Below are 27,626 nucleotides of genomic sequence, written 5' to 3' on the forward strand. Positions count from 1 at the left end.
GTAAGCTGCATTCTGTTGCAGTCAACACTGCAATGAATAAATTACAACCTTCGACCCGGGCTACTCCCTCAACAAAAAGAAAAACCCCAAACGCAGGACCTTAAAGTATCGTCGTGGCTTTGGCAAATTTGAACGTTCCGATAGCGCTGCTGGTTTGACTGGCCATGAATAAATGAGCGCTTCAAATGGCTGGTACGATAGCATGCAGAGTAATAAATATGTTGCTCACTTTGCATATTTTATACCCCGTTATCATGAACTTCATGCTGCATGCAGTGGCCTATCACGATGGTACTTTAGTGGAGGATTAGGCCTATTGCGGGGTTTTCTTTTCCCGGGATCAATTTTAACGCTGATATTTGATGAGGAAATAAGGATAATGTAGTTTCAGTCGAATTTGATCATTGTTGACTAAAGTCTCAGTAGTGGATATTGTAATTTTTTTTAATGAATGAAGTCCTTACCTTACACAACATTAACTCGCGTCGATAAAATACTGGCAGTGTTATTTGATGAAGATTATTTTGTACGATCCTTTTGATGAATGTCAATTCCACTAGTCAAAATACGGGTACACCGTAATTCACTCCCAAAATACAGGACACTTGCTCAACTCTTCTCCCAACAAATCCAACGCTCGCCGGCGGTTGTGGCAGTGAACAACACCCCTGAGGTAGCCGTCGTATTCTACGTTTGCCGTTGATTAAATTGCATTACATATTTATTCCCCCGATAGCTAGACCATCACAAATTCCGCACGTTCTGTGTCGGCATGACTCACTGCACGCACACCACGACGCGACACGCGCATTAGGCAGTACTGTACGGCTGTATCACAATAGTATAAACCGTGAACCGACCCACCCTACGGCATTCAGAAGGAAGCGCGCCTACACCTATACCATCACACACACACACACACACATAAAATTCACCCCTAAAAAGTGCTACCGTGTCGCAAGAACTAGGAACAACGCACTAGATATAGTAAATGGTGGCACACGGATTTTTTCGAACTAATATTTGGAACTCTTGAGCACTTATTTAGCTTATACAAAATCACAATTTTTGTAGCACATTCTTCTTCAGGCCGATGTAAACAACTCGCACATTTGTTTTGACTGAATACACATACACTCACTGATAGCACAACTTCATAGGCTTTATGACACGGAGGTGTCCTAGAAATGGGCTCACTTTAAATAATGTCACACTAAACCGGAAACAGAATCACACCAAACACACACCGCACGCACGACCACACATCTCTACGCACTATATGGAGCCTAACTTTTGAGGATTACTACTGTTAACTTGCGACCGACCAACGTTGTTTACGCCATTTGTTGTCGTTTTGTCCGCCACTGGTCACTTACAAAAACGGCATCCCGCGAAGGGCGAGAGGACTCTGCAGTGGGTAGGAACACATTTTGATAGTCGAAATGACAGGACGCGAAACTGTACGGACTGCGCATGTCCTCGAACGGGACTGAAACGAGCACCATACCTGTCCGCAAAACATGGGCGATTGAAACATTTCAAATGAAATATTTCAATAGATTGGATTTCAAATTCAAAAGAGCCTCAAATATAAATTTATCTTAATTTAAATTAAAAATTTCCCACCATTTAACACCACTGTTGATTTATTTGCCAACTGGCCGTGTCCACCGTGTCCTTTCCGCACAACATGGCGGCATTAGTTTCGGTTTGCTGGTTAGCAAATTTGTGGGTAGGCGCAGTCACAGTACTTTTGCCGATTCGGGTTTCGTCCCTTCGCGCTGCGCCCTTTGTGTTAATTCCCTTAAGCAGTATTTGTGCAAATGTCGGCTTGTCGGCTTGTGCGGACCACAAACCATAATGCCAACCCAGGGCCGACCGAATTTCCGGGTTTCTCCAGGATACCGTTCCGAATGTCCCTTTTTTCCTTTTCTTAAGCAAGGCACCACCACCACCACCGGGCCCCGCCGTGAGTCGTGAATGGTGTTGTCTCAATTTATTTTTATTTATTTGTTCTCTATTTGCCGACAGCGGTACCGTTTAGCAGGGGCTGATCAGAGCGAAGAAATGCTTCAACGGTTTGGTTTGGCTGTCTGGCACAGTTTGGTGATTTGTTTGAAAATGTTTCACACACACAAATGTTTCCTTTATGTGTGTGTGTTTTTGCTCAAATTGTTCGTGATTAATACATTAACGACGTACGACCGCATGCCACAACATAAAAGCGAGCTGCACTCTGGGGAGGATCATCATCATTGCACGGTTGACAGTTTGGCAATAGCCACAACTGCAGCAGTTTGGTGCAGCTAATGCAAATTCCCTTCCGACCGACTGAGCACCGACTCCGAGTCCTCACCCGTAACTAATCCTGGGGGATAAGACAATTAATTTATGTCCGGTCAAATTGGATCTTCGTGCAAGGGGAAAAGGATTTGCCGTTTGTGTGTGCACATTTGTTTTGGATTTGCTTTCCTCTCGAAGGCTTGCCGGTACAGGAAGAAGGACACTGTACCGTCGGAACCCCACTGGCTAAATGTGGCTTGTTTACCCAAAGGAAAGCGAGAGAAACGCTCCAACGTTGGGAATGTCCCGAATGACGATCGCTCGAAAGCCATTTTTAAACCGTGGGAACTGTTGAAAAGTTTTCTCGCTTGTCGTAAAACTTCTGGCGTGAAACCCTCGTAAAATCCGTACCGTTCGGTAATGATGTGAGGGCTAAAATCAACCAACAAAAAAAGAAAAAGAAATGTTTTACGATTGGGAAAATCCTAACAGATCTCCCACGCCAACGCCGGACAGGTAGGTACGTGACGATTTTGATCTTTGCAGGAGCAGAACACCGAAGGATTCTTGGCCGATTGTTGCAGGACAGTGTGTTGAAGGCCCACCACCGTGTGATTTGCATATTTTATTTCAGGCGAGCAGGAATTTCTCACGGTGTCTGCGACTCACTTGGAAGATGGTTTAGAGGTTGAGATTTAAGGTGAGAGAAAAAAAGATTCTACGATCAGGACATCCACAATAAAATGTTCAAAGTGACAATCACCTATCAGTGGAATGTGTGAAGATTCATTCGATGCTATTGAATATTACAATATTTTTAGTGTTTTGACAGCTAATATTGAGGAACAGACCAATAAAAAAAGAAAAACAAATATGATTGCATGTGACAACTGATCAACTGTACTACCATGGACTTTTGTAAAAACACATAAGAACAAGCAAGAAGTGATTCTAAAATAATTTAAAATGAAAGTAATTGGTATGAACTAGAGACTGTTCAGCACTTACCCCTAATTTTTTCGAAAATTTTGAAGATTTTCGGATATGTATTCTCTGAAGGCCAGCCCGATGATAGAAGCGACATCGCCAGACACGGAAAGGTTCGAATCTCATCCGGACCGGACCTGTTGTCGTTGTCGTGATATTAAGAAGCCTAGTAGGCCATCTAGGCGGCCCGGTGGTGGAGGCGACAACGGCGCCGGTCTTCAGGCCCGGCGTTCAAACCCTATCCCTATAGTGAGAACTGACTATCCAACTATGCGGTATCAATGAGTCTAGTAAGCAAAATATGGCAGGCATGACCTAACAGGTCGTGCCAAGAAGAATCCTCAAAGGATCTTGAGGGTGATCTCAGATGAGCACGTGGACTTGCTAAACAATGTAGTCAAAGCCTTGGATAACAAAGTTTCGTAAAGAAGCAATATTTGGCCGGAAACGATACAAATCGCCACCAGTCCGAATCTTTCAAACTCTAAAGATTTACTTCCTGAAGATTTTTTGACAAATGTCACTTGTCGGTTAGACAGCTCGGTGGTATAGCTGATAGCGGACTGACTCGCAGGAACTGATATCAAATCCACTCAAGACCTTCCCTCCGTACGCAGAACTAGCAGACCTGGACCTCTCCAGGTTGCTGCACAGCCATAGCAGAAGAAGTTATTCATCATCCTTTGATGATCATTGTTTCACCAATCTAATAATAACGAGCGAGATAAATAGGGATACTTTGATTAATGACGTTACAAATCCCATAGTTAGAGTCCCAAATGGTTAGCAGCTTGCTGCAGCAACAGTGATCCTGGTAGGGGCTCTTACCACATAGCGCATTCACAAAATTGGCTGCAAGGTTGCAACTGCGTTAAATGCGCTACCACAGAAGTGGTGGCTTTTGCTACCGCTCAAACGACGATGCATCACGGTATCGTTCATTTATCAAGTGCTCTAGGCAATATGGTACGCTATCGAGATCCTCACTCCGATCCTCCCGGCAGTCGTTCCAGTCACGATCGAAGGTTTTGTGTGGGGTATGATTAGGAATGGCTCGAAAGTGAAGGCACGCAGCACGCGTCTTCGCAACAACAGATGGTTGCGGATGGAAGTTGTACTCGGGCATCGTTTTACGCCGCCTATCTCTTTAGACCTGATCTTGCTCTCCTGGAGCTGGATGTGGAAAAGGTATGAATTTGGGATAAGCTTTACCTTTGTTTGTTTCGTTGGCAACCGATGGAAGAGATTAGCGAAACGGAGGTAAAGGAGAAAGCTACCTCCGGAAGGATACAAGATCTGGCGTGATAGATCGGCTCACTCACCATTGCAACCCCTCCAACATGTGATGGATGCGGAGTGATACATCTTTTATATCAATAACGCTGGGAGGTGTGTTTTGGGTTTTGGGTTTCTTCAGCTTCAGCTCTTGTTCTTTGTGCTCGGATATCCTTTTTGCTGGTGTTCCTTCTCACATTGGTAGCCGATGTTTTATCAAGATATACAACCTACTCAAGACTTTTGGTCTTCTGTTGGATCAATAACACCTCACGGCTGTCCGCTATTCCAATATGCATATCACACAAACGCTTTTCAAGTTTAATGTTTATTAAGTTGAATAATTCATACAGACGTAAGGACAGAGATGAGGGCCCGCAAGATTCTCAAAGTGTCCTGAAGGATATGTTTCGTAAAGCAATTTAAAATTATCAGAGTTTTATTATTAAAAAACAAGATGCTTCCTACCTGTATTATCCTTGATCTACGCACAACAACTTTTAGACGCTTCCCGGTAGTCAAACGGATCGAGGCAGAAGAGCAGCGCTACACCAAAATTGAAAACAAGCAGAAGCGTTACGACGGCGCAACCTGATCGTCATTGGGTGTTTCGCTTAGCGCGTGCCTTCGCGCACGATGCACCACATCTCCGCTTACATCACTTGCCAGCTGTGTTTTTTCTTGGGCCCAACACTCCGATCCGACTGCGTCCTCCCGCCCTTGCACGAGTCAGAAGCGCCGAACCATATTCTCCTTGCTGACTTCCTGTTACCAGCCGGCACCAAACTTTTGGGCGGCATCGTTAAAGAGGAACAGGAAATGAAAAATGTATAGTTGAAGAAAACGAAAAAAAAAACGCATATGGTGCGCGCTTATGCGATCCTGCACGCCAGGTGTGTGTGTGTGTGTGTAAAACTTATCCTCTTCGGTCACTTTTGCTATTCGATTGTATTCATATTTTGTGCTCTTTTTTTTTCGTTGAAGTATGCTTGTTTTGGGAAAAGCTCTCCTTACCATGTACAAACCCGGAATGTTGGCTGTATGATCGTGATCGTTTGAAAGTTTGCGGCGTGATCAAACAATTGCCAGGTTGGATTACTAACCGGCGAATATAATTAAAACAAAAAAATAAAATCAACTTTGATGATTCATGCGATCGATGGCATCTAACGATGTGACCACTCCGGCCGATAGTTCCGGTAATGTCCGCTTCACTAAAAAATTCCAATCGTGACTTATAGGGTATGCAAATCATGTCTGCTGGCTACTGCATGACATTAAGATTATGATGTACCGGATCGGCACTAACAATAGCGTTGAGCTATTGTTTCAAGCTATCACGCATTGCCGTAAAAGAAATGCTTCTCATCAAGGAATATCGTCACTCATATTTAAATCTTTTCGTGTAGATCACGACTGCTTAAACTATTGAAATTTCACTTGGTGTGGGCAGTTAACCAGCTCAATGTTGTAAAAAAAAACATCTTCAGCTATTGCTAGAAGAGTTGACGATTTTGACTTAAAGCCACCTTTTGTGACATTCGCCCAATAAATCTCCTCAACCAATTCTTTAACTTCAATTCTTTATCGCATGATAACTGTGGTGTTGAGTTTCTTGACCCGACGACTTCGTTAATTTACTTTCCAGGTATTCCTGTCGAAGGTAATTATGCAGTCGATAAAAGCCTTAGTCTTGCGGCGAAGTCTAAGGACCGTCCAGCCCTGGGGGGTTAAAGGACAACAAACGGCAACAACATGCACGCGTGTAACGTGACCACGCGACTCACTTTCCTTTCCTTTTTCCGATTACAAGTATCCCGAAAACTCCAACGAAAATCCCTTCTAGGTTTGCTATCGTGTATGTAATATCTTCAATACTGGGTTTCTCCTACCAGTGCTGGGATTTCATTAGTGGGGGAAAACATTAGGGTTCATTGGGGTAAAAGCACTATAAGGGTGGTAAGTTTTTGGGTGGCTAAAAGTGTTATAAAAACAAGATGTGATGATTTACATTCACTTACTGTACGCTGAAGCTATGAAGGAGCTATTGGAGAAGAAAAACCATAGGGTTGCGTGTTTGGCTGTGGTCTGGAATAGTTGGTTTTGCGTGACTTTTACCCCTTGCACGAAGGCGTCCAAATAAGAACTCAAAACGTGAAGGATTAGAGAAAAGTACTTTCGTAATACATTTTTTTGGTTGTTGGTCGCAGGAAAAAGAATTGTCATGCGATGTGACACGCGTAGTGATTTCTGTATGACGACGCAGAGATAATCAAACTGTGTGTGAAAACTTTGGATAATTGCAATCGTGCTGTACTGCTTGTAATTCATTGCAGCTCAAATTATTTGGCAAATAAGAAGCTTTGTTGAACTTCGCAAGAATTTAAATTTTCTTGTGTAAAGTATGAAATTTCTTAAAAACCGAACACCTCCAAACACTCTTCAGGCTTCGGCTTATCAGCGTTATTGCTATCGGTATCAACGTTACCGGCTTTACGCTAAACCAAAGGATTACGGATTATTGAAACAGAAAACTGCAAACTCACTGGAAGGTATGGCTTTGTATCGTTTTTCTTACAGAGTGAAACACATATAAAAAAACTATATTCCGGACCTGCAGACAAAACGTTCGCCACAAATTGCACAAGATACAGACGAAAAAAACAATATCAAAAAATAAAATGTCATTCCATGACGCTCCTACGCAGTCCCGTACGTCTCTCTAATGCATGCACCCTTCCAACAAATTTTGTCACCCCACCGTTCTATCCGTTCCAACAATGGAAAAAAAGGAACGGGGAGCAAATGTGCACCCCGAAAAGACCACAAACGACGCACATGTCACGTACAAGGTGCTTCCCGGGATCGTCCATTAATGCACCGGCACCCTTTCCGAGCTGAGGGCGGCCGTTTTTCATGCTTTATTATTAGTTTCGACCTACAGCAACGCGGAGGGCTTGATCGGCACCAGGTTTCGTGTGCGCAAAAAAGGAAATTCATATCCTTACGGAAGAAAGACGCACGCACGCCCTCTCGCCCTCCTGCACGCTTTCGTGCATTGTCCACAGGATCATGTTTCCCGATGCAAGGGAAGGACACCTTTAATAGGAAGCTCCTAGGGGGCTGGCCAACCGATGCCGATCGGTCTCCGGATATCGGAGTTGGATTACCGCCCCATGTGCGGACGGCGGAACCGCACATAGCGAACCGTTTGTCTGGGTGTTGTTGATTTTTTGGCATACTGCTGCAGTTTGTGCTCCGTACAAGGTTCGGAAGCGCAGGTGATGACAATGGCCTATTCGGTTCGAACCGTGCTCTTCCTGTTCATGGTCCGAGCACGTTCCATATGCTGCTATTGGAAAATTTGTTCATTGTTGATATAGCTTTAGGATCGGAGCAGAGATCACATTCTTGTCAATTTGCACTATGGGTTGGTGTGGAATAAAACAGGCGGATGGCATTAGGAAGAATATTTTTTTAGGTATTTCTCCCGGAAGCATACTTTGCGGTTATTAAGACAATGGTAGAGAAATCCGTATTTCTAGATCTGAATTACAACGCGGGTCTAGATAATGATTTCTAATAAGAAAAACAATGAAAAAACCTAAGGAAATATGATTATGTTCAGTAGCCCAATCTAACGTGGAAAATACGGTTTGTCTCACGATAACATCAACATATTTAATGATGTTGGTTTACTGAAGTTATATAAGTCATAACAGTCTAATAAATATATTCGCTAAGTATTGAGTAAGTTAAGAACTGAAGAAATTTATCTTCTTTATTTGTCGAGATATATTACGTTTCGGCATAATACTTCAGCATCCTGGGGGCTTCCTGGCCTTCTTGCACTATTTCATGCACAACTTTGGCCATATGTTCTTTGAATTCTTAAGTTAAAATCTATTTTGAAGTGTCAAAGCATCACATAAAAAATTGCAATTGTAGTGATTTATTCGTTGCCGTGGGTCCCGGACACCTCGTCTCACTTCCACTTTTTCTCCGCCAACTCATTTTCCTTTTAATCCGGCGCAAACATGCATGTATGTTATTGTCTTGATTCTTATTTTCATGTACATATGTTTGATCTTAAATGTATACGGTAAAAACAGAGAATTTAACATGTAATTTTTGTTATAAAATTGAGTTGTTTTGTTATTTCGCTGCCCAAAATTCCAAATAATTGTTCCATACTGTACAGTTAAAACAGACGTCACCATTGAATTGATATGAACCTGATACAAAAAAAATCATCCTTTGATTTGAAGATGTTTCAAAAATTTAATAGATTTTCCAACACGATTTTGAAGTTTTAAAGTTTTACAGACTCTCACAAAAATTTCCAATAGTTTTGAAATTTTTCCGTGGCTTACATCCTGATAAGCTATCAAAGACTAATACGATGTGCAAAACACTCATTTCAAATAAACGACCGGAAACACAATATCTTCAATTAAATTTTCAATGTTCCCAAAGATTTTGAATTATTGAAAATAAATAGAGCAATTGTTTTGTTTACTCACAATGACGAGTATGGAAACAAGTAAAAACAACTTTTTGGGAATCTGAACTTTTTTCCCTCTAAATTCTGTCCTCCTGCATCCGGACCATAGTGCATCCAACAGTAATGCTTTACATCTGTTGAAATAGAAAAGCCCATGAAATGCTTAGCAGGTGCGATACAGAAGGTAGGCCCTGCTGGCGCGAGCCGTATACCTTCCTGTGCCTCCGATCCAACAGTCGAATTTTGTAACATGAGCCATGCCAACCTACGTGTGGCATTGTGTTCGAGGAATACAATCGTATAAAAACTGGCGAGGCAAACGACGCACACGCAAAGGAAGGAAGTGTGAGCTCGGTACGGCAGTAAAGAAGGACACAGAACGATGAGGATAGCATGAACTACCACCGCCGAAACAGAGCATGCAGCAAAAGGATCACTCAACACGTTACGGATTGCGTAATTAATTGGTAGTAATTTGATGAGACCTCGATGAACCTCTAGGATTCTAGTGTAATGAGATACGCGCGTATGGCTGCATTAATAGGATTAGTGCATTAATCGTAGCAAATAAGAAGCGGTACAAATGAATTGAAACCCCGCCCGATACATTATACTAAGCTATTAAAAGGTCAAACAATCATTTACGAGTTTTAGATGCCCTGTGTCGGTTTATGTAGATGTTGGTTCTTAAAAAATTATGTATACAATTTTAATTACAAAAAATGAAAAATATTTATGTGAAACAAAAAACTGGAATTCATGAATTTATAACGGATATATAAGCCGCTGTCATTTGGGTGCTTTGGACCTGATTAAAGCAGGTGTCAAAATATCGAAAGTAAAAACTTTTTTTTGTTACAAAAAAAAAACCTATTCGTGTTTAACTTTTCCTTTCATTTCTAACAAAAAAACTTGCACAAGAAGCTAGGGCATTTTTTGTTGTAGTCGGAAGTACACCAATTGCTCACATGTGGCCTCAACATTCTTGAACCCTCAAAACACCGGAACGAGATGACTTAATGGACCATAAATAAACGATGACAAGATTATGTGAGGGAAGATAAAGGGACACCAACAAAAAAAAAAGTTGTACAACTAGAACGAAATCGAAAGCATCTCAACATCAAAACAATGCCCTCGAAGTGCCGTAACAATCAAAACAACATGCTCTTTAGAAAGTAAACACTTTGAAGTTTTTTTCAACACTTTTGAAGTTTAGTTTTTTTTCATGACTTTACAACCTAAACGATCGTTTTAAATGCAACACCGGCGAGGATCCGGAAGGAGAAAAAAACTGTACCAGCAACAGCTTGCACGTGCCCACCGAGACATGCAGCCTCTAACTGAAATAAGCATAAAAAGTAGGATAGTTTTAGAGCATTTTTTTGAAGCATTTGATTGTTTGTTCTTGTTAGAATTAGAAAGCAAGAGTGTTACTGGATTATTTATGATGCCGGAACCATTGAGCCTTGGACAGCATACGATCACGCTTTCAAGGTGTGTAAGTGACACCACGAAGCTGTACATCAGTGAAAGAGTAGACGACTTTTTTTAATTTAACTTTTGACTCTTTGCTCTTCTTCTGTTTTCTACAAGATACGATTTATTTTTTTTTTTATTACAGGGTTTCTTTATTCAAGATGTACATGCATCGATCCCTGTTGTAAACTCATTGCATGAAATGGCAAACGAAGCTAGATGACATTGGAAGATGAAGTTAGCATATGATATTGTAATTGTTAACTATGATTTTGTACAGAGGCGGCCCGATTTTAGATGCGACAGCGGCGCCAGTTTTCACACAGGATACACACAGCCCAGTTCAAAGGACCGGGGTTCAAATCTAATCAGAGCCGTTCCCCGATTTTGTGGATTGACTAGCTAAGCGGTATCATAAGCCAGGTAACGCAGAAATTACAGGCAAGACCTAAGCCAATAAAGAAGTAGACATTGACAGGTCGTGGACAGCGCTCCTACAGGTTACGCGGGCTGTGAGATTGAGCTGTAAACGCCTTACAGAAAATGGGTGATATACGAAATATAATTTTACGCCAGGAATCAGTTTTTGTATAATTCAGTAAGCGATACTTGTTTTTCACTTTCCTAAGAACAAGACCTTGTGACAATCTCACATCCCTCGTTTATAACTTTAGCATTAACGTACTTACCCGAGCGCTGACAGGCCGTGTACAATATCATCGGCTACAATTACAATATCATCTGGTAACTTCACAATAAAAGGTAATAGATTCCCCTGTCATCTGAAGCCCTTCCAATGTCATCCAGCTTAGTTCACCATTTCATGTAAAAGGGTGTACAAAAAGGATCAACGCTTTTACATTATCGAACAGAAAAAAAACTTTTTGTTGATTTAATTTTTGAATTTATAGAATTTCTCGTTTGATCTCCCCTTAACAAGTTAAAACAAGATCCACAAGAGATCGTATCGACAAAGACGTTTTGTCTGGCTTGCATTAGTTCTGGTGTCCTGACAATAAGACTTACGGGAACCGTGGCAATCCGATGAAGACATTGCAACCCTTCCACACTTTCCATTGCCTTTTCATACAGAAAATCATTACGGAAGGAGCAGAACAAAACACACAAAGCGAGTAAATCTTAAGCATAGTCAAAAAACCCCCGAGAGCAAACACACGGTGGTGACCTAAGAACTACTTGCACCGGGGCACGGGAAACACACACACACACGAGCACAGCAACACAATCAAGGTTGGTCCAGAAGTTCCCACAATTAAATTAAATTGAGAGGTTTTGTTTCGCATGGGTTTAGCATCGAACCGATCGAACGGTTCCCGGCGCAAATAAATGCAAAAAGGTTCCTGGTGGTCTGGTACGTTCGGCGCACCGTTAACCGCAAGTTAACGCAAAACAGCGATTGAAGGCAGCGCCGTGAATACGAGGGGACACAAAAAAGCAAGCCAAACAAAACAAACTAAGAAAACAAAAGCTGCTCCTTGCTGCCGTGGATAAAGCGAGTTAATATAAATCTGATTATAATAAACTAATGATCTCACATAGTTTTCAGGAGTGATTTAAAGAAGAAAACAGGAGAACGAGAGACTCCACTCAAAACGCGGCGCGACAGCCACAGCAGCAAACGAGATCTCGCACCAGAGTAAAGAATAGCCTTGAGAATGCGACACGCCGGAGGGTCCCTGCCGAGGACCCCACAGCGAACGAGATTGAGCGATTATTTAGCCGGCGCTTTGGTGTTGGTGCAATTTTGCATCGTTGGCTTTCGATGGGCTGGGATGCTGGGATGGGAAACCCTTCATTCGTTTCGGAAAGCAAGTGGGTGAGTGTTGGTGAGTACTCTGGCGGCGAGCGAATTCGGCACAGTATTTTGAAGTTCGATGGAGCTGGATGACACGTCAGTTCGGGGTCCAACAAAGTTGAGCGTGAAATTAAAATTTAAGCATTGCCTTTTGTTATCTGAACATTAGTCGCTACGGTTTAAACTCAGTTTCGATCGGCAACTGTAGCCGATCATACTTTGTTATCCTTGCTGTTAGTCTAAACAGAGCAATAAAACTGTCAAAGTTCTGTAAATTGTGCTGCATTGTTTCGATTGGGCAAACGAATATTAGGGTGTTCCCTGTCTCTGATTGAGTCGAAAGATTGGTAAATGATCTTCAGAGTCTCTTAGAAATCTGTTCTTGGACATACTCTCAATAGTACCTGTTGAAGGACACTTTTCATCCAGATTATAAGAAGGGTTTGGTGATATCTTTAGAGAAGGATAGACGATAAAGTGTTAACCCTTACAGATTTTCTTACTCCGTTTAAAGAACTCGTTAACCTCTTAAGGACTATGATTTTCTGGCGTTGAGTACAGAATATCCCACATCAGTGTGAAAGTTGATCTTCTTCTTCTTCTTTGTCCTAACGACCTCTTAGGTCATGTGTCCCATTTCCGGCTTACTAGACTACATGATACCACACAGTTGGATAGTTAGTCCTCACTACGGGGGAACGGTCGGGATGCGATTTGAACCCCGGACCTTAGGTATGAAGACCGACGCGCTTGTCGCTTCTACCGCCGGGCCGCCTCCTGAAAGTTCTGAAAGTTGATATGATTGTGAAATTGAAGTGGAAAGAGCGTTTTCACAATCTTCTAGTCCTGCCTTCTAATTCTAGACATGTCCTATTAGCTAGTCGTTGGGCCTTTCGATACCCAGCAATCAGTATTGCAAAGAAGAAAGTTTGTTTTCCAGTCACATCAAATTTTGTAGGCTGAAGCCAGGATCACAGTCGATGAATGCTCACCATGCCGAAAACGACGCTAATTCTATTGCCTCGATTCAAAGTCATCGTTTGTAAAATCATGAACCTGTAGCATGTACGGTCAGCTCGCCCTCTAATTATCGGTAAAACAAACGGCAAATGACCAAAACATTAGGGTGATAATGACCGATGATGGGTGATAATGACCCTAGCCTAGCCCTAGCTTCAGGGTGGTGTCGGCGATGAGTGAAGAGAAAATCGCCTAATCATACAGTTTCTAAGTTCCCCGGTTTTTAGGTTCGAAGGATGTGCAATGTGCATTCGATTTCTAGCTAAATGACTACACTCATCACTTCACCCTTGGGTGATGTGCAGCCAACACCTGCTGTCAATGTTTCGGACAATTCTACGGGTGGCCTCTTGTGTGTTTAGTCCCTTTTCGTTTTGTTTTGTTGGGTTGTTCGAATTGGACAGCATCAGTTGGTCGGCTATTCTTTTGTCGCTGCCGGTGTCTAATTTGATAGGCTTCGTATGCTACTTTACAGTCTGCTGGAGAAAAAATAGAAATTCAACTATTTGAATAAAAGCTTAAGGACTAACAGAGTAGTAGAATAAAGGCCAGAACCAGCAGTTACCAAGTTCGAGTCAATCAATCAACGGACGAATTATCGGGAATGCCTACAGTAACGCATCTCCGTACATTCGACTGCCTCCAAATTAACCAACATCTCCACACCGTTTCAGATCCACACACGAAAGATCCAGCAACTAAATTCGGACTCGTCGACACAATTCGTCGTGGGAGCGTCTCTTTGACGGACGTATCTTGTTGTGTTTAATACAGCGCACAGGTTACGGTGCCGGCCAGTGGAAGGATGAAATATAATCAGAAATCTGTTTCTGGTGTTTGAAGCTTCGAACGATCATTAATAACGCTACCGGTGCGGTCAGGTTAGAATTAAATCATAACCTGACCACCTCTCGGACGATCAAAGATTTTCGGGTGTACAGCGCCAAGCAGCAAAAGGGGAAACGTTTTCTTCCCGAGGCACCATTATAAAAGGAACATCAACGGATCGGTTACACTTGGTAAGGGAAACGTTCAACAACGCCTGTAGGAGGAGAGTGAAACATTTATTGAGAGATAATCAGGCGATGAAATCACTCCAAAAAACTGTTGCTGATGCTTTCTTCCCGGCCTGTGCAGTCGTCTTTGCATCTCGCTCTCTATCTCTTGCCTTAGTGTTTCCATTCGATTATTAATTCTTGCAGCGTTAGTGGAGAATGTTACCGCAGCTTGGCGGGGTGGGGAATCAATTCGACACAGCGACCACCCAAAATGCTGACCGATGTTCGACCGACCTACAGGAATGGACCATTTTTTCGCGCCAATTACTGATTAGTTGTGTCCGATCCCAAAATTCCAATTAAGGTTAGACTCTTGCTTTGCTGTGTGCCGCTACGATCCTGCTGTAGCGGCCCATTTCTAAATCAATGGGCGTGAGAATGAGTGTTTTTCTATGCTGCTGGGGTTCATCAAACAGGCGAGTGTGACATTCCCGAGAAACACTGTCTTCATCTATGGATGGAGGAGCAACTATAGGAAAAGGTATGAATCATGCTAAGCATTTCCGAATCATCGTTAAAGTTCCCATTGAGTTGAAGTTGATGAGAAAAAATACGCCACGCTCTGTTTTTCGGGTACAACCACAACAGCAAATGGACTTCTTTCATCGATAATCGATTTAGATTCAAGGTGGGCCACAGATGTTCAAACAGTTGCCGATTCTTTTAGTAGCCGTTGGGACAAGACATGGCGTGGCGGGATAGTTATTGGGTGGGCTAGAGTTAAATCAGTGTTCTGAACGCTTGCATTAAGTCTCTTGGGAATATTGGGTCTCGCTAAACGGCTTTGTCTAGGTTTGATGTCGTTTAAGACTCGCCGAAAATGGGGTAGCAGACTTCGTAGGACATACGTTTTGAAGCTTTAGAAAACCTGAAGGATATTGAAGGAATGAGCCCGAGCAACTAAAACTCTTGTGCATTTCCGAGTCTGCCTTCCCGATTCAGAACGCGTGCCGTCAGTAAATTGAAATCATTTCGCCATAAAATTTCTCAATAAAACAACAAAACCTGTTGCATGATGATGATTCTGCCAACGAAACTAATAGCTCCTCTTGCAGGATTAAAACTGTTCAGCACATTAATGACTCCACAAGAAAAACACACACGTTTGCGCGAGATTTACGGCTTGTTTGTTTGATTTGTGGCGGCAGCGGAACAAATGGAACCTCTTTCGGCACGTAAAGAAGGACGGCATCATTTCGAAAATTGCCTTTTTCTCAACAAGGGGTCCTAAACGACCGAAAGGATCATCGTTGGTTCCTTCTTGGGCAACCCTCGGAGGCGTTTCAGCAACACACACACACAAAATCAAGTTTGTATTTCGCTCTCTTTAATCCACACTCGCCCACAGCGCACCGACATTTGGAGTTTTCCTCCGTCCGGGCCCACTAATTACCTAATTAGCCACGGACTGGAGGACCCACCTAACGAGGACGATCGAGACAGAAAAGGGAAGCGCCTTTTCAGCAAACTGCAGCAAGAGTGTGGGCAGTGACACTCGGCCGGCGTCCGGCGAAAAGTCATAAGTCATGTGCCGTTTCGAAACACTTTACCGAGAAGCGAAAGATTGTGCCGCGTTTTGCACAAAACCGCCCGGCCCGGGTCGTCGATTGTTTGATGATTTAAGGACTGGACACCCATTACCGGGGGCCCGTCGGTAGGAGGTTAAAGAAATTTGGTTAGAGCTAAAAGGGACCATACCGCAGACACGTTAATGATCATCGATTATCGTCCGTTCGACGTGGGCGAAAATGCATCCACAGTTCGAGATTGAGATCGTCGATGATGATAACATTTTATGATCTATTAGAAGTTCTTTTGCTGCTCAGTCCCGACCACCCGAAGATTTAAATAGTTCTTGCCTTTCGGCTTTGAATAATTATCCCCACCGATACAATGATCAACAAAGAGTCCTTGAAGTCGTTTTCGATATTCGAATGAACCTCAGCGGTGTAGGTAGAGAATCCGGGCCGTAGTTCAAATATTTTAACTTGAGAATAATATGATTCTTGATAAAAAACGTAAGATGCAACTTGGTTTCATAGACAAAATTAGCTCTATTTTGGGGTAGACTCTCACCAAGAACTTCTTCTGCTTCTGTCTAAAAGACATCCCCTGGTGTCAAACCCGTTTCCAGGAAACTCGGTCCATGGTTACACTCCTCCACCCCCGGCTGCATCCGATCTGTCACAGGTCTGACTACACTTGATCCAGCTAACAAGCTCGCTGTGCTCCTTTTCGCCTCGTACCGAACGAGTAGCTGGCGAAGTCCTTCTTGATAGGGTATGCGTCCGGCGTCCTCATGACGTGCTCCAACCAGCTTATCCTTTCGGCGTTGGCAACCGTCAGGATGCCTGCATCGCCAAAAAGTTCAGCTAGCTCGTGGTACATTCTCCTTCTCCACACGTCCTGCTCGCACACACCGCCAAAGATCACTCGCACACTCGCCGCTCGAAAATGGCGAGTGCATTGATGTCCAGGACCAACATAGTCCAGGACTCGTGCCCCTAGAGGACTACTGGCCGTGTCAGTGTGCCGGTGTGATATATGGCGCATTTTGCGCGTTGTAAGAGCTTTATGGATCTCAGGAGTCTTTTGGAGTTCATAGTAGGCACGAATTCCCTTGAACAATGCACCTTCGACCAAGAACTTATTTCTCAGAACTTGTTGTAGATATTTTTACACTTTTGACAAGGATGTTCAAGATTCCCAATTATGGATCTCTATATAACACACTCTATTTGCTCAAAATTAATACAAAGACACGTATCCGCTGACATTCGCACATCTAGATCCTCACCTCCTGCGGTGAAGTCATTGAGGACAAAGACTCATTTCAACCCTAGTGCAGATTGTCCTTCCTGCAAATCCTTCAAATAAAATAAATAAAGTGACAGTGTGTTTGTGTGACAGTCCGCAACACTATCCAATTAAACGCAATAAAATTTGTCAGCACATTTTGCACGTTCTTGTGTGCAACTTATTCTAGAGCTTACTAGAATGGAACGCCCCCCGGTGCTGAACTACGTAGGCACGAGGTTATTCAACTGGAGGACATCTGTTCCGGAAAATTGTCACCGTTACGCCTCACGAATATCCACACGATGACCACAAACACGTTACGGGCACCGCAGGACAATCCGATGCGTCAAATCCAGCGCCAGTGAACCGTATCCGTCATGCCCTTTTGTCATCGAAGCATAGATCGATCGGCCTAAAGCATTTGTGCCACGGTTCCTTCCACTTCCATCATCCAGGTACGGTTCAATGGCGTTCGGGCCGGTCGCAATCCATTGTTAATTGCTGGCTTCTTCGTACCATGAAATGAGCTTAAAATTGGAAAGGAAGGTTGTGAAATGATCGATTACCGGGCCGATGGCAGGTGCTGGTGAAACAATCGAATGTATTCAAATTCTAGTGAGTCGCACTTCGTTGTTGGCTCTGCCGTTGACTATCAACCAATGGGAAGTGGCATGAGCTTAGCAGATTACCTAACGTTGTTATAGACGTTATTTCCGATTAATTGAGAACCAATTGAATATTCAATGTCAATGGGTTAAATCTTGATAGACCAATCTGATATCCTGAATCCTTTCATCTAAAGATCTGAATCTCTCTCACATTCGAAGATGAAAAAGACTTTAAGGTTAAGTTAGGATGTCTAGGGCAGTCTCAGGATCGAAGCTGCAATCTTCATAGATAAAACAGGATATCGAATCTTGTCTTGACCGGGTTGTTGTACGCACCTACTATCGTAGGTCTAAGGCCAAGTCTTCAAAGTCCTCGCAGGTCAAGAGTGGTTTTATACAACCGATGATGAAGAGGCTAGCTTTTTACCTTGAGAATCTATGGATAAATCACCAAAATGAATTAAACGCTTCTTCTTTTTCTTTTTTTTGGGCCTAACAATCTTTTTTACTCATTTCTGACACCATTTTCCGGCTTTCTAGAGATATTGATACCGCATGGTTGATTAAACAGTCTATCAGTTAATAGTCTATACCCAATATCCTAGCATCTAAAGATTTTGATCTCTCTCACTTCCACATTTGAACGGTTGTACGTTTGAACTCGGTTTTTTGGGTAGTGCAACTAAAACTGGACGTTTGAGCGTTAGAACTGGATATCGAATCTCATCTTGACCGCCTTTTTATACGCAGATCCTGCAACTAACTATTAAGTCTGAGAAGTATGATAGACAAAGTCCTCAAAGACCTCGCTGGCCATGAGAGATTGCATAGAACCAATAAAGAAGAGACTAGATTTTACCTTAAGAATATATAGATAAATCACCAAAATAAATCAAACACATTGAAGCTGGAAAAATAAGCAAAAACTCTGAGAATCGGTAGATAATGAGATTACCAAATCATTATTTAGCTTATCATCATTGAATAAAGATCACCTCACCTTACTTTATCGTTTCAAAATCGAAAATTTTAAAAGCTTTCACTAGTTCAGGGTCGTTGCACAATCGACTATTAAGGATCGCTCAGTAATTAACAACTCCATCCACATAATGACTCTCATCCTACAACATGATTGCATCACATTTCTGGCACTCATCATGCTAATGGTGCCAAACCTGCACCCAAAGTGTAAATATTTTCCCTTTTGCGTTAATTCTCGGAAAGAGCAAAAAATCGACTTGGTGGTACTTGATATCTGATGCATTGAACGTAAACACTTTACTTGTACTGACTGGTGGAATGTAAACCATGGTCAATTGAAATAAACACCTCCAACGGCCGGACAGCGAGCGCCCGTGTGCTGGTGGAGCAGCCAAGTGGTTTATAATTTCGCAATGGAGTTCCACCCACCCACGTTCAATTGATGAGTGAAAGTGAATGAAAGTAAGATTCTGATTCCATTCTGTAATGCTAACAGGCAATTTGGTTGGCCCGGGTTGCGTAATCAGCACACGAGCGTAAGCTGTAAACGGTTAATTTCGATGTTTAATCTATTTTTAAACGGTCACTGTCATCACTACACTTTGACGAATATCCTGCACGATCGCAGATGTTTTGAGCATGAGTTATATGAAGTAACTCTTCAAGTTAGCAAATTATAAGACTAGATTTAAAATTAAAATAGCTTTTTGAGGTATAGAATAAAGTATAGATAGACATTCAGCCTAGTTTCAGCTACACAAGTCCTCAGCCTCATCATCATCGTGACATCATGAACCATTTTTTCTTGAGCATTTTGTTTTAGTTTACCAAACATAAGTACTTCAAACAAGAAGTCCTTACACACCATCTGCACTTCGTACTGAGCCCCACTCGGTAAAAATAACCTTCCTGGACCTGGGTCTGTCCTTTTGCAAGATAATTGGCTGACGAAAGTAAGCAAAATAGCGCACACACACACACACACAAGCATGATCGAGAGGTTCAAAGCGTTCTTCCGCTTTTTTGACAGATGGTTCCGTTAGTCCGCTCATCGGCCGGTAGCGCCTGGGACAACTGGTCATCTTTCGGGTCGCTGGAAGGGATGCATCTTGTTGCACTCGTCAGCAAAAGAATACACAAAGCCCTCTATACTGGACGCTACGATAATTGCTTGCGTTGATCTTCGCAGGACCTAATCATCCGTGGCAATTGGTTCCAGGTGACAGTGTTCTGAGGTTACCGGTACTGACACTGCCAAGTGTTTCGAGGAAGCGAAAGCTGTTGAACAACTGCAATTTCTCTCGGACAAACGTCATGTTTTACGCTTCTCCTGCCATAACACCTGCTTGGGACTGTAAATAAATGCTAGAATTTACAGACGAATTTGTACGTGTCAGTTTAATTTGACAGTTTGAATCCACTTATTCTTGTGCATGTGTGTCTCGAAATGTATTTCTTCACCCAGCGACTTAATAGCTCCAACTATGGATGTATTTTAAATGAGTCGCAATTTTTGCATAACCTTGTACAATTACCATCCAAAAGGCTTCTACACTTGAAAGCACCATTTCACGGTCATGGACGTTCTGCTTCGTGTCGCTAGAGGAATGTTCCATGTTCTCATCGCCTTTTTTTATGCAGCCAGGCAAGAGCGCGTTGAAGTTTGCCGTTCCCTGGGGTACCAACTAGACCGGAAACGTATATAAAGTTTATTGAAACTGCAATGTATGGTGCGACGAATATGGCCCGGTTTTCATGCTATGGAACAATTATTTCATTAGTTCTTAGAAGCGAACGGAGAAGACACTCATTAAAACCGAAACGCAAGATGTAAACGTGTAGATGCAATAAAAGTATGTTTTTAATATTCTGTTTCCGATCAAGAGGGTAAGCCGTTGGCTTAAGCTTACCGATGAAGCTGCCCAACTGTTTTGCACTATTGCTGGGTGGGCTCTAGGAGTTATGATGAGAAGTCATAACCGAAAAATCTGATTAATAAGCTAGACGGGTTGTTAGGGCGGTCCCACGCCAGGTCACACGGCAGGACCGACCAGGGTTCAAATCCTATTCGGACCGTTCCCTCGTAGTGAGGAGTGACTATCCAACTACGTGTTCATGAAGTCTAGTAAGCCAGAAATGGCAGACAGATGTGTTGTTCTTTAACTTCTTTCGACAAATAGCTATGCAAAATATGTTTTTGTATGGGGTTAAGAATTCAAGAAAATATTTAAAGTAAACTACTACCCAAGTGATGCAAATTTGTGCAAAAAAAAACTACATTAAAGCGAAACGATGATATCCACTAAATAATGAACCTACATTATGCACTAATCAGTTTTCTCCCATCGCTTTGTAGTTGTTATTTATTCATTCATTCAATTACTTGCACCATCTTTCTTTTTGTGCAACACTTCTAAGATACAGGATTACAGTGGTAACGGTAATGGAAAATGTAACAAAAAAATAGGTTCCGCTTTAATAACTTACAGTACACAGTAAGGTTCTACCGTAGCTTATGAATAATTAATTTGGCAAAAACTTCCGCTGTCGGCTGTCTTCTACAAGCTTCCGATTCACACTGCTAATAATGAATGAGTAACGAAACCATTTAACACCTCGTAATAATATTAATTATTTGAAGCACATGTGGCACCAACAGCAAAAAATGGGGGTTTTCGCCATTACTCCATTCTTGTTCTTTGGAAAAAAAAGTGAACGAGATAAAAGATTAAATCAAGAAAGAAGCCTCAATGACGGGAGTCTCAAGAAGTCTGATAGGGGTCTGCGGACAAGTCTTGTTGATAAAGCAGAGCAAAACATTCCTAAGGTTACATAAAAAACCTGAGATATAGCTGGAATATGTTAGCTTTATCTCCACAGTCACGCCAAACAACGACGAATCACCATTTCCGGTTGGCGTTTTGCATTGCAAAAAAAAAAAACATTCCCTTTTTTCAAAATTGTAATCCAACACCCTTCAGCTGATGTACTTTCCGTGCAAAACCCCTGATCGTACATTATTCGCTACTGCATTACAATCGCAGAAAAGTTTTGGACAACATCATCAGACAGACAAGAAAACCAAACAAAAAACAAAACCCCGCACTCACGCAGCTTCAAGCCGTGTTCCAAGCCGGCTGGCTCCGTAAATACGACGCGACCAAAATAAATTTCACACATCCGGATAAGTCGTCTGATTTGTCGACTACCTCAGCCACAGCTTTTCCGCTCCGACCGCTGCATTTTTGGTGACGTTGGTACCGCGTCTGGAGGAACCGCGTCGTCGTCGTCTGGAATAGTCTCGTGGTATTTGGCCCCTGCACAAAACGCAAACGGGGCAACAGCATTTTCAAAAGAGCAAAGAAAAAAAAATCTGACAAATCGTCTGGTAAATAGAAAATTTTTGCAAACCGATGACGTCATTTACAGTCGAACCCATGCGGCAGCAGATGGAAGGGTTTCGCGGACAGTCCGCCAATTGTCGGGAAACTCATAAAACATCGCATCGCTCCTCATGTCGTTTGCCGTGCACGTTTTTCAGGCTGTGCCTGTCCTTTCGTACGCGTCGTCTTGTGCTTGCATTTTTGTGCTGTACTCCAGACTCTTGGGGACAGGGACACGTGCCTGCGCCTCCAAACTCCAACAAGTGAAAGTTGCCGATGACACCCGGGCGCAGGAAATGGCTTGTCAGTTGACTTTGAACTTCAAGCCATTAATAGTGCCTTATTTTTGGCTGCGGCGTTAGTCCCGGGAATAGGCACTGTTATCATGCAAAAATGTGTGTCAAATTTAAAGGTTAAATAGAAATATTTACACATCTGATTTCAACAAGAATTGTAAAACATCTTGCAATATGTTGCTATTCTACAGTATAATATAAGAAACGGCTAGCGAAATAGGAAGGAATAATTAGAATTGTATGTCCAATACAATAATCAATGAAAGACATAAATACTGGCACACAAATCATACTCAAAAATTATACAAAAATAAGATAAAAAATCTAAAAAATCTAAGCAGCAAGCGAAATTACATGCAATGCCTCTAGCACACTCCTTGCGTTTTGGCAACGATTCATTTCAGCATCATCATATGGTTCTCCAACAAGTGAGGACACTCTGTCTGTTTCGGGAAGTGACTATCGTCCGGATACACTTTCGCCCCTCACCACCGTTTCGTAGCTCAGCTTGGAAAAACCCGGCGAAAAACTTAGGAAAATTCCGCCATACCAGCAGTTGGTGTCACAGAACGGAACAGCCGGATCGCCGAATGGAAAACAGGATGCACAGCAAAATAAGATTAATTTCCAAATGTCTACAGCAGATAACCAGGAATCTCAGCAGTGTGTCGGACAGGGTGCGACGTCACATTCATGAAAGGAAATGTACCGCCTTACTTCGGCGGAAAAAGTATTCCATACTTTCCTTACGGTTCTGTGACCTCCGGGGACGGGCGACTTAAAAAAGACCCAAAACAAATCCAACAATGTTGCATATTCCCGCGCACATCGCCCTGGCGCGCGTCGGAAGATGTGGATCAGCGCGAGCTCTCAGCTGTGTCGTCTGCATTTTTAGCCTCGCCTGAACCCGCCACCACATGCCTCTGAACCAGCGCGTGCCAAACCACGGCACAACCGAAGGTCGGCACGGCACAAGAACGCCGGATGGTAGTGTGCCCCGGTAGTGGAACATTGTTGAGATTCTCCTCTTAAGCCACAATTTCCGCCAGCCAGCGGGAGAGCCAGACCGTTGCCGCACCACACGTGCATTGTCTGTTGCGGTTGGCGATGAGCGCGTGCGGCGGCGTAAGCCGTACAATCCGACCGGGTTTGTGTGTGCATAATGCGATCGAGTCCAACGAGGACACGAGTGTATGTGTGTGTGTGTTTTTTTTTTAGTAAACGAGACCAGTGCCGACAATTTAGCGCCAGTCGCCGTGAATTAACATCAATTGCACGTCGGAGACCTGTCCTCCAGACGTTAATGCTACGGCTGCCACTTTCGGCAGCGTCTTTCAACCATTCTTCTTTTCGTCGTCATGAATGAGCGCGTGACACAGATGCTCGGTGTGTATGGCACATGGCACACGGAGCACAGCACTGCATGATTTAATTGTGCTGCGACCGTTGTAGCTAAAGAGGATGGCGTTAAACCTTGAGACACACACACACGCGCGCATACATACACAAAAGAAAAGACAAAACCATGCTAACCCGGCATCTGACAAGCATGAAGCGGATTTGGAGCTTCTTCTTCGCCAAGGTCCACCAACACCAAGAATTGCAGTCGGTGCAATTTAACTCATGAGTGCTACGGTAATGACACTAGCAATGAACCGGAAATGGCGAACGCCATTTCCGTCCATAAATTAACAGAAAGCCTGCTTTATGGAGACACATGAAGATCATCACTTGCATGAACAATCAAATGATCGCGTACAGGCACGCAAACTTTACGCGTTGTTCACCTGTTTGACCCATTTCAAAAATATGTTGGAGAAATTTGGTGAGCAGATCAGTTACTTTACGAGATCTACTCGGATGCTCCTGTTTGGTACTATCTTGAAGTTCAGGGCCTGGGATGATTCGCAATAGTGCTTGTGGAAGTGCCCTGGTGGTAGATGCGACAACGACACCGGTATTCATACGACAGGACCGGGGATCATATCCCATCCCGACCATTCCCCCGTAGTAAGGCTTACCATCCAACTACGTAGTATCCTAAAGTCTAGTAAGCCAGAATTGGTAGGCATGACCTTAAGAGGTCGTGTTAGGTCAAAGAAGAAGAACAGTGCTTGTAGGATCGATTCTTCCAGTAGATCGATTCTATACTGGAGTTGATTCTGCAAAAGGTTTGGCAGACTAGCACTTCTGAGCGTATCGTAGATTTCCCATTTAAGATATACAATATGTCTTGACCGGCGCCGGTCTTCACACGGCAGGACCGGGGTTCAAATCTCATCCAGACCGCCTCCCCGTACGTATTGGGCTGACTACTTTACTATATGTAAAATTAAGTCAGAGAAATCCATAAATGGCTGGCAGAGACCTCTCGAGGTTGTAGTGCCAAGGAAGAAGAAGAAGAAGAAGATGTCTTGACTACTGCTCACCATTAGGATTACAACCTCTTTATCATGGACGACACGTACCTCAAGGAACTTTGATAGCAAAGACTCTTCTTTCTTGACATTCCAACCTCCAATGGTCTCGGCCTAGCATTTCAGACTTCCTTTGACTTAATTTTAACCATAACAAAAGCCCTGGGTATGGTTGGCGGTCTGGATGGGATTTGAGCCCCGGCCCAGCCGTGTGAAGACCGGGGTCATTATCGCTTCAGCCCAAGCTAAGACTCTGTTCTACAAAATTGACACAAGGAATTTATTAGAGAAAATTCACCTATGAATATGCACCTAAAGGGACACTTAGAGCATGAGAGAAATTAAAAAAACTCACATAAATATAGCTTATTCAAGAAAAGCTACATTGACTACGATGTATAAACAATTTAACGAAACCTACACGATTTCAATATTTCAACACCGCGGTGTTCAAGAACAATATTGTACTGAGTTGAACTAATAGGATTGGCTTAGATTTTTAAAGTACGTAACAAAATGTAATAGCTGAAAGTGAAGTTTCAATGGATGCCCAATCAATTAAAACTTAATAATTAAGCATTAACATTGTTTTCCATAAGGTGCAAAATGTGTAGACTGCTTCATTCTCTTCAAATGCACTCAATCCCTCTTTTTTTCTTGAGGATGAATTTCACTGCCCATACACTTCGACTCGGACAGGTTTTCAAAAACAAGATAAACCAAACATGGACCGTGTAAGCAACAAGCGCAGCAAGATTTGACCAACAACAACCACCACCGAAAAAAAAACCCTCCTCCATGCTAGATTAATAACTGTCATTCTACGGGCTGGCTGTTTAGTTTGGCTTCGGGGCGGGCTTCGGTGGTGAGTGAGAGAAATTTCTATAATGTCCACAAACGCTCTAATCTAGCGGAGAATGTGGGGTAACAATCGTACCACACACACACTACGGGATATCGCCCTGGAAGCATGTCACCGAAAAGTAAAGTTGAAATGATAAATGATGGAAGGCTTAGAATTGTCGACCCCGTGGTCCGATAAAATATAGTGATCTTGATTTGAGCGACATGCCGCATAAGCCGAAGGACGCAAGAAGAGCAGCAGAGCACGCATTAACAGCGAGGCAGTGGAATTGGAACGACGAAAGTGACAATACCAGCTTTTGCTGCTGTGCGTGCGGCGAACTTACAGGAAAGTGAAGCCAGTGGTGATGAAGAATGTGCTACGGATAGTACTAGTTTCTTCAAACTAGAACCAATATTTTAGATCTTGGGATCTTAGGCCAGTGAAATTGACACCAATTTCGATTCTTGTAAGGTGGTAAAGTGTCCAAATATGAATCATCAAACCTGTCAAAGTAGCCCATAAGGCAGATGACGCGGTAACAGCCGTTACCTTATTGACTCGGCAAATATGCTCCAATAATTGTTCAACCCCTGCCGATCATCTAATGGAAGCGACCCCCCCAACAAAAAACCAACAACATCTCTACCCAAAAATGGCACCGATCAATCGGATGACGTACGAGAATTGTTTTTACTTTCTAAACAGTTACCTTTTTCAGAACAACAAACTCTCCCACCGCCATTGCAAAACCACCCCGTGCTCGATTAAAATGCACGCACAAACATGACCGGTGGTGGGTGGGTAAAGATGAGGTGAATCATCGAAGATTGGTCGATTTTCAAATACCCACGTCGAATGCCTAAAAATAATGCACAACAACAAGCACAGCGTGGCGTTTCGACAGTCACAGTGTCGAATCTGGATATGCAGTCAGTTGGTGGAGGTGCCGGGTTGGTGAGGTCCTACTCTTATGACATCATTGACCGACCAAATGCCATCATTTGGCGGTTTTGTTTAGTGTTTTACTCTTCAAGTATAAAACATTCTCAATTAATCAATATTTCTCAAGCTCAGTAGTTGGATAGTAACGATGGATTATAAGATTATAATATTTTTGAAATGATGTCGATCTGGCTAACCATAATTCTTAAAAATGTATGTGTCAAAGACCAGTATGTGAGCTTAAACCAAGACTGGACCTGTTACGTTTCGAATATTGACTATACTCTCATGATAAACTTAAAAAGCATAAATTCAGATATTGAAATTTTAAGCAGAGAAACTCGCCCCATAGATTTCATATATTCGATCGGCAAATAAAACACAAGTCGAGCCAGTTGAAGCTGGTACTTATCCCAGTACTCACATACGCCTTTGAGACATGGACTCTGTTCAAATCTGAAGAAACCCAGTTAGCAGCAGTCGAGATATTAGTGATCTGAAGGATGTCTGGCCCACTATGTCTCTCTCTCTCTCTCTCTTTCTGGCTTACTCTATTTAAAGATACCTAATAGTTGGATAGGCAATCCTCACTGCGGATCCGGATGCGATTTGAACCCTGGTCCTGCCGTGTGAAGATCGGCGCCGTTGTTTCCTCTACCACCGAGCCGCCCCGGTTTGGCCCACTATGTGTAGAAATATAATGAACGAGTCATTACAGTGACGAGCTCTTTGAACTGTACGCTGAACTTTCCGTTTTTGGACTCAATAATTACTAGATAGTGGAGATCTCGGATTCCCAGTAACTGTAGTTCGATCAATACAAAGTCTAATTTAAACCTTAAAAAACCATTCAAATCCTCCTGTTGCCATGAAAGGCATCGTGTCTTATTACGTCTTATTGAACATATCATATACATCTTAATAAAACCTT

The 27,626-nt window shown here is 42.8% G+C and overlaps 1 protein-coding gene across 2 annotated transcripts in view; it reads right to left on the reverse strand.

The window, feature by feature from the left end:
* Window positions 1-27,626, reverse strand: part of LOC118509700 (protein rhomboid) — a 116,927-nt gene that overhangs the window by 42,963 nt on the left and 46,338 nt on the right. The window contains exon 1 of one of the 2 annotated variants that reach the window (XM_036050771.1): window positions 465-1,407. The exons of the other annotated variant lie outside the window; for it this stretch is intronic. The gene's annotated coding sequence lies outside the window, so the exon portion shown is untranslated. Of the gene's footprint in view, window positions 1-464; window positions 1,408-27,626 lie in introns of those variants that run through there. 2 annotated transcript variants of the gene reach the window in all.

The sequence above is a fragment of the Anopheles stephensi genome, chromosome 3 (genome assembly GCF_013141755.1).
Source record: "Anopheles stephensi strain Indian chromosome 3, UCI_ANSTEP_V1.0, whole genome shotgun sequence".
Taxonomy (NCBI): Eukaryota; Metazoa; Arthropoda; class Insecta; order Diptera; family Culicidae; genus Anopheles; species Anopheles stephensi.